Below are 8,102 nucleotides of genomic sequence, written 5' to 3'. Positions count from 1 at the left end.
CCGGGACACTACATATTTCCGGTATTGTTGGGGGCCCTTTTGAAGGTGAGAGGGAGGTGAAGTTTGCAATGAATCTATCTGCCAGTATATTGGCAATATCAGTAGGTTCAGTATATTTTGTGCTATTTTGCACTATCTCAGAGCATATCTGCAAGTTGCCACTTAGATTCTTGACATAGCTAAAGAAGGCTTTGTGGTTATCTTTCAATCCTTGGCTATTTTTCTTTCAAAGTTAGCCTTGGATGCTTTTATGAGGGACCTTAGTTTCTTACTGATACTGATCAGGGATGTCTTTTCTTCTTGGGATTTGCTTTTTTTCTGAACTAGTTTTGTTTTTTTGTTGTATAACCGCTTTATGGCAGGGGTCCACCAGACTGGTTTCCTTTTCTTACGGGAGTGAGTCTTGGTTTTGCTAGGGATGGCATGATCCATGCATCCTTGTAGGTGCTCATAGACTGCAACTGTAAAGGATTCTGCATCTTGGGCAGTGTTATCCTTCAGCATGGGGGGCTATGAAACTTACCACCTCTGCCTTAAGTAAGATGAAGTTTGCTTTAGAAAAGTTTTTCACTGTGGTTTCCATGGTTGGGGGTGGTGGTGGGGTGTGGACATCTAGGATGATTAGTTTATGGTCTGATCTAACCAGTGATGGGTTGACCTCCAGTACAGAGCACCTGTTGCCCATGTTGGTGATGACCAGGTCCAATATGTTGTGGCCTCTGGTAGGAGAGTTTACCAGCTGATCCAGGGCATTTCAGTTGATAAATTCCAGGAAGCGCTGAGCCTGGGAGTTTGTACTCAAGTATTTTTCCCAGTTAATGGTAGGATAATTGAAATCTCCCAAGATCAGGGTGTTTGGTAGGACCTTCATGTTTTTCAGTGTCTCCAGAAAGGTGGAGTGGTGGTCCTGGGTCATGGAGGGTGATCTGTAGCAGGCCACAATTTGCATTGCAGATTTGCCCGATGTTAGTCGCACATGAATGATCTCAGAGGTATCATGCTGCGCCACTAACCTGGAGGTGTGGGTATCCTTGATGAATATGGATACACCCCCTCCTTTTGTGTTTCGGTCCATGTTCTGTGGCCGAAATGTGTGGTATGAGTTGTAGCCCAGTAGTGCTGGAGTGCTCTCTGGAGCCTTGAACCAGGTTTCAATTACTGCACAGATGTTCACGTTCTCCATACTTAGGAGTGTTTTGAGCACATGCATTTTGAGATTTAAACTCCTGGCGTTTAGTAGCATAACCCTCATTTTTTTACTTGTGCTGTTTATGGAGGTGGGTTTGAATTTTGAGCCTTGTCTAAAAAAGACACTATGGGGGCAGCAAGAGCCTTGGCCAGTATTTGAAAGCCAAGAGGTGACAGGTGCAAGCCGTCTCTTGCGAAGCAATGTGGCATGTCGAGCATGTCATCCCAGGCTGACAGACACTGGATCCCCTTTGGCTGACACCAGAAGCTTAGCCAATTGTTGAAATTGATCATTTTTTCTTTATACTGAGGTATTATTCTTGGTGAGGGCAGGATGCTACTCAGGGTCAGGGTCATACCCGCCTGGGCTACATGATCAGAGAGCTCTTCCGTGTCTCTTTTCATGTAGTCCAGGGAGGTATGGCTCAGGTCATTCACACCAACATGAACAATGACAGAGTCATATTTGTACTTGTTCTGGAGTGACCTGAGTGCTTATGTTATGTGGTGAATTCTGGCTCCCGACAGACAGCTAACAGTAACCTTCTCCTTGTCCAGCCTAGTGAGTGGGGCATCAGTGTGCCTGACTATTGAGTCACCTATTACTAGTGTGTTAGGTATGTTATTTTGCCTTAAGGGCTATGATTGTGCGGCACATTGATTTTGTGTTTTATGTGTTGTCTGGTTTGTGACGGGAGGTGCAGGTTGTGTGGGTGTCTGCTTTGGAGCTCTCTGATGCTTTTGCAGGTTTTTATTTAGAGCTGCCAAGTATAATTTTGTGTATTTATGTGTATTTTTTGCCAGTGCTGGTTTAGTAGGTCTATGTGAGGCTGGAGGTGTGGTGCAAGTGTTAACCTTCTCCTCATGACTGTCTGTTCCAGTCTTGGGTGGAGATACCTTAGCCTCCAGTTTGGCTATATAATTGCATCTCTCACATATGTTAATGTTTTGTGGTAGGAGGATAGGGTTGTCTGTGTACATGAGGCAGTTGTAACATTGCCTCAGGATACCCAGATTTACCAGCTGGACTGGAGAGTACACCTGAAGTTGCCCTTTGGTCATGTCTGAATAGTAGGATGAGCTGCTTAGTTGCTTGGTTGGTGAGGGTTGGATAAAGAGCCTTGTCCTGCTGGGCAGTTAAGTGTCGGGGTATATTAGTGCTTGCTATTAGGTCTGAGGAAGTGCTGGACTGTAGAATGCTTTTTGAGTGCTTAGGTTGAGACATAGACTAGTTTCAAGTGAAAAATTGAAGAGCAGACTTAGTAGAGCCGGGAATAATTTAACCCTAGATAACCAGTGCTGCCCGGCGCACAAAACCATGCAACGCATTTTTTAAACTACCAACTTCTGGGCTGGAACCACTCCTCCAGGGACAGATGGCTGCTCAAAGTTCCCCTCTCTCACAGGTGAACAGAGAAACCTCCTTCTATCCAAGTAAGGTATGGGCAACTCAGAAACTTGTAACACAACCCTGAATTCAGCACTAGCCTGAAAGCTGGACTATACTAGCTTAGAGAGGCAGGAAACAAGAAATGTATTTATTTATTTTTTTGAAAAGATAAGGCAAAAACAGTAAAAAGTACATTCAAAACAGCTTTAAATGACTATAAGTGATCAGAAAAGGCTATCGTACTTTAGTGTGTAGCCTACAACAGTTAAACAATTTATTTAAACAAAAAACAACTTTTTAAAAGTGCAGGCAGTCAAGTACAATATGTGAAAAAACAAGCTTTTAAATCACAATAAGTGCTGGAAAATCAGCGCTTAGGCAGAAAACAGTTAAGTACAGCAAGAAAAACAGAAAACTGATAATCACTCCAAAGTCTCTCTTTTAAGCTAGAAGACTTATATCAGTTTAAGGCTTTCTAGTGCTTTCCAGTATGTTAGTTACAGGAAAGATAGGAAACAAGCGCAGATGTAGTCTTTTAAACCAGAAAGTTGAAAGAGATGGATAATTTCCCGAATGGTCAATAAACTACAATTCCTGGGCCAAGAACCACTCCTCTTGTGGTAGACAGGCTACCTAGTACTTACCACTCTCACTGATAAGCTAGAAGGCTGCACTCCAACACAAAGGCTTGGGGGGCTCAGAAGCTTACAAACAGTCCTGGATACAGCAAATCTGTACCTGGACTAGACTAGTTATGAGAAAGGTGGGGATCAAGAACAAACACGGGCTTTAAAACCAGAAAGTTGAGAGAGATAGAAAAAACTGCCCAAACGGCAAATAAACTACAATTTCTGGGCCAGAACCACTCCTCTTGTGGTAGATAGGCTACCTAGTGCTTACCACTCCCACTGATAAGCTAAAAGGCTTCCCTCCAACACAGAAAGGCTTGCGGGGCTCAGAAGCTTATGAACTGTCCTGGATACAGCAACTCTGCATCTGGACTAGGCTAGTAACAGGAAAGGTGGGAAACAAGTGCAAGTGTGGCTTTTAAACCAGAAAGTTGAAAGAGATGGGAAAAAACTGCCCAAACAGCCAGTAGCTACAATTTATGGGCCAGGAACCACTCCTTTTGTGGTAGATAGGCTACCTAATGCTTACCACTCCCATTGATAAGCTAGAAGGCTTCTCTCCAACACAGAAAGGCTTGGGGGGCTCAGAAGCTTACAAAGAGTTCGGGATACAGCAAATCTGTACCTGGACTATACTAGTTACAGAAAAGGTGGGGAACAAGCGCAAATGCAGGCTTTTAAGCCAGCAAGTTGAAAGAGATGGAAAACTGCCTAAACGGCAAATAAACTACAATTTATGGGCCAAAACCCACTATTCCCATGGTAGATAGGCTACCTGATGCTTACCACTCCCACTGATAAGCTAGAAGGCTTCCCCTCCAACACAGAAAGGCTTGGGGGGGGGGGTTCAGAAGCTTACAAAGAGTCTTGGATACAGTAAATCTGTACCTGGACTAGACTAGTAACAGGAAAGGCAGGAAACAAGCACAAACACAGGCTTTTGAATAAGAAGGTTGAAAGAGATGGAAGAGCTTCCCAAATGGCCAATAAACTATCATTTCTGGGCCAGAAACCTCTCCTCCTGTGGTAGATAGGCTACCTAGTGCTTACCACTTCCACTGATAAGCTAGAAGGCTTCCCTCCAACACAGAAAGGATTGGGGGGCTCAGGAGCTTACAAACAGTCCTGGATACAGCAAGTCTGTATCTGGACTAGATAAGTTACAGGAAAGGCAGGAAACAAGGTAGGAATTCTTTTTTTTTTTTTTACAGAAAAGGGGCTAAAACAGCAGTAAATACAATTCAAATGCAGTGCAGGCTAGCACATGTATATCAATATTACGGCAAATACAGTTTAATTAAATTAATTAAACAACTGACCAGATAGCCCGCAAAACAGAAACTAAGACAGTTACAATTAGACCAGCTGAATATATATATATATATATATTTTTTTTTTTTTTTGAGAGAGGGAGCACAGCTGGATTAAGAGGCTACAGGGACTGTCCTTCTCAAATGCTCTCTTTGTACACAGTAGGAGTGCCTGTAATCAAAATATGATCTCACTACTCTCAGTTTACTGAGCAAATGAGATAGGCCCAGAAGGAGTATCCAAATACAAACTTACAAGAGGGGCGGGCAGTTTCAAAGCCACCAAGATTAACACCAAGACAAGAACAGGGAGGGTGGATGGGAGAAACACAGTGGAGACACAAGAAACAGAAACAATACAGCACCACTATAAATAATAGGCAAGTGTATAAAGGCAACACAGTGCAAGTTAAAGTGGCAAAACATGTACTTATCAGTTTGAAATAGATTCCAACTCTGCACAGCAAGTCTATCAGCTTTCCAACAGTTCACATAAATGCAATCTGTATTGGAATTACAATGAAATACACCTCAGGCAATGACTAACAGCTAGGATGTGGGCTGGCTCAACAACCCCCTCCTTGAAACTACCCTGAGCTACCCTGAGAAAAAAACGCAGTGGAGACACAAGAGACAGAAACAGAAACAATACAGCACCGCTATAAATAATAGGCAAGTGTATAAATGCAACACAGTGCAAGTTAAAATGGCAAAATGTGTACTTATCAGTTTGAAATAGATTCCAACTCTGCACAGCAAGTCTATCAGCTTTCCAACAATTCAATTTTTCCCATGGTGTGGTAATCTCAGAGTTGCTATCTATACATTCAGGCTGTGTGGGGGTGCAGGGTGCAGGGGGGTTGCTCTCCTACAAAAAAGAAGGTTAAAGAGTGATGTTCAAGATTTGTTCTTCTGCATTTTCAGCCTTTTTTCTGGGATGTCTGCACTCATCATTATGACTGCTGAAATTTAATTTGGAAATCTGTGAAATGTGCCTAACCCAAAATATTCTTTGATTCTGGAAAAGGCTGTCATTATGTATCAAGCAGAATATTTTCCTAGCACCCTTAAAAACCAGTATGGATAACAAGATAAATGATTACAAATTTTAACCTGTGGTACATGGGGGAAAATCTACCAAATAAGGGTCATTGCTAGTTTCCCACCAGTACTGGGCGATGTCATGGGTCTTCTTTGATGATCCCCTTGCCCATATGCATAGGTATTAGGAAAGAATATATAACTGAAACTTAACACTAGTTAAGATAGGTAGATGACAAAATGATATTGTGTTCCTTATATTTATATATGTATATATGTATACATCTATCTATATTATATATATATATATATATATATATATATATATATATATATATATATATATATATACATACTTACAACCCATGCAGTCAAACATTTTTCTGTTTCTGTTCTATGTAGAAGAATGGCAGTTTATTAATCATAGACATGAGAGCTGCTTTTATGGAGGGCAGTCTCTCATAATATTTATTTAGTTATTTACTTATGAATTCATTCATTTATTAATTTATTTAACATTGTTAACTGGGTAGGTGGCCTCGTCCAAAGATAATTCTCTGCCATGATCTGTGTCACTTGACAGCGAGGCACATAAATGAATAAATCACACAGCTACTTTGAAAATAACCAGATAATCAGGTTTATTATTTGCAATACAACAATGTTTATAAGATTTAAGTATTTACAAAAAAAAACAAAAGTTACACTTCAGTGAATCAAAACGAAAAAATAAAGCAAACATTTTAAAAGCAAGGTTATTATTTTGCTCTACACAAATCAGAACTGTATTTTGTATAACACATTTGTTATTCATTGCACAGAAATCAATCTGTCTACTTCTCGACTTCTTCTATGAGGGCTGTTAATTTCTATAAAGTCAGATCAAGTTTTATTTATTTATTTATTTGACATTTCTTAACCTGGTTGGTCTGACTGGGCAAAGCCCTTTTTCTGCAGAGACCCGAGGAAAAAAGTTCCAGTATTACATTACATAAACATTAATTTCCATAGAAATGTGTTACAAGACAAAAAAAAATGAAGAAAAAAATGAATTAAAAAAAATGCATAACTAAGGTAAACTGTACATAATAAATGTAGTTTTTACATAAGAAAGCACATTATGCAGAAAATGAGAAAAGTACTATAGTAATAACGTGGAGATTTATCATCAGGGACAAACCAGGATAAATGTTTTATAATAGCAAAGTATGATCAGTTATAAGAACATTTAAGAAGTGATATTGTAGTAAGGGAAAGAGGTATATAAAGAAAAGCATGAGTCAAGAATATAGGAGGTGAAAAAGTACCATGATATACAAGGTTGATGCTAGTGAAGAGTAAAAGAGAAGCAGAAGAAGTGTATGTGGAGTAGAAGCTAGAAAGAACAGAGAGCATATGGGGAGCCTGTAATAGGATTAGTATGGTAGTAGCTAAGAGGGCAGCACTCTGTGGTAGTGGCAGGCAGCTTATGTTGGGTCATGGCAGAGGCATGTCCATGATTTGTGGAAGTAGTCTTTAATTGCTCTTTTAAAGTTGTTTGGCTCAATGATGCATCTGACATTGTGGGGTAGTTTATTCCAGGCATTTGCAATGGAATAGTTATAAAGTACTTTTCCAATATTTTTGTTGGGCATATGTACTTACAATAGTTTTGTTGTGAGCTGCAGAGGGAGCATTTGGGAGTATAGGGCTGGATGAGAGTAGAGAGAGAGGGACAGGAAGAAGGTTGATGTAGGACTGAATCAGCCAAGAGAAGCTGTGGTATTATGATTTGGTGATGAATTTCAAGCCACTACATATTTCTTAGTGCAGTGCAATGGTGGGTGAGGTAAAAAAGGTTGGAGGCAATTCAAGTTATTTTGTTATAGGTAAGTTCGAGTTTAGTGAGAACATTTGATTGGACATGTGTGAGAATAGAGGCCACATAGACCAGAGTGGGGAGTATAAAGGCTTGTACAAGAGAAAGTCTGGAGGCATTTGTAAGGTATTTATTATGTCTATAAAGCAGACCTACTTTTTGATTGGTCTTTTTAATGCACTGCTGAGTGTGTAGGTTGAATTTGAGATGGTCATCAATTATAACAGCTAAGTGTTTGGTATGGGGTTCAGATGAGATGGTAGTATTATTTAGGGAGGAGACAGAGAAGGAAAATTTATGAAGCTGAAAGGAGGTAGGGAGAAACAAGAGGAGTTTAGTTTTCTTAGGATTTATTAGAAATTGGTGGGAAGTAAGCCATCTTTCAACAGAGTGGAGGGATTCTTGAGTGAGGGTATGAAGGTGTGTGATGCTGTCAGAGCACGAGGTAATTGTAGAGTCATCAGTGTACTGAATAAGGGTAGAGAGTGGACAGGATGAGTGGAAGTCATTAATAAAGATATTGAAAAGTAAGGGACCAAGGCTGGAGCCTTAGGGCACACCGGTTTGTACAGAAAGAAAGGAAGAGTAGTTAGATTGCCATCTCACAGCCTGAAATCTATTTGAGAGGTAGCTGGAGAACCATGATATAATACATCTTGAGAGGTTAAGAGAGGCATGTTTGGATA

The sequence above is a fragment of the Protopterus annectens genome, chromosome 17.part0, assembly GCF_019279795.1.
Source record: "Protopterus annectens isolate FY-2018-M chromosome 17.part0, PAN1.0, whole genome shotgun sequence".
NCBI classification, from domain to species: domain Eukaryota; kingdom Metazoa; phylum Chordata; order Ceratodontiformes; family Protopteridae; genus Protopterus; species Protopterus annectens.
This window is presented reverse-complemented; position numbering follows the sequence as displayed.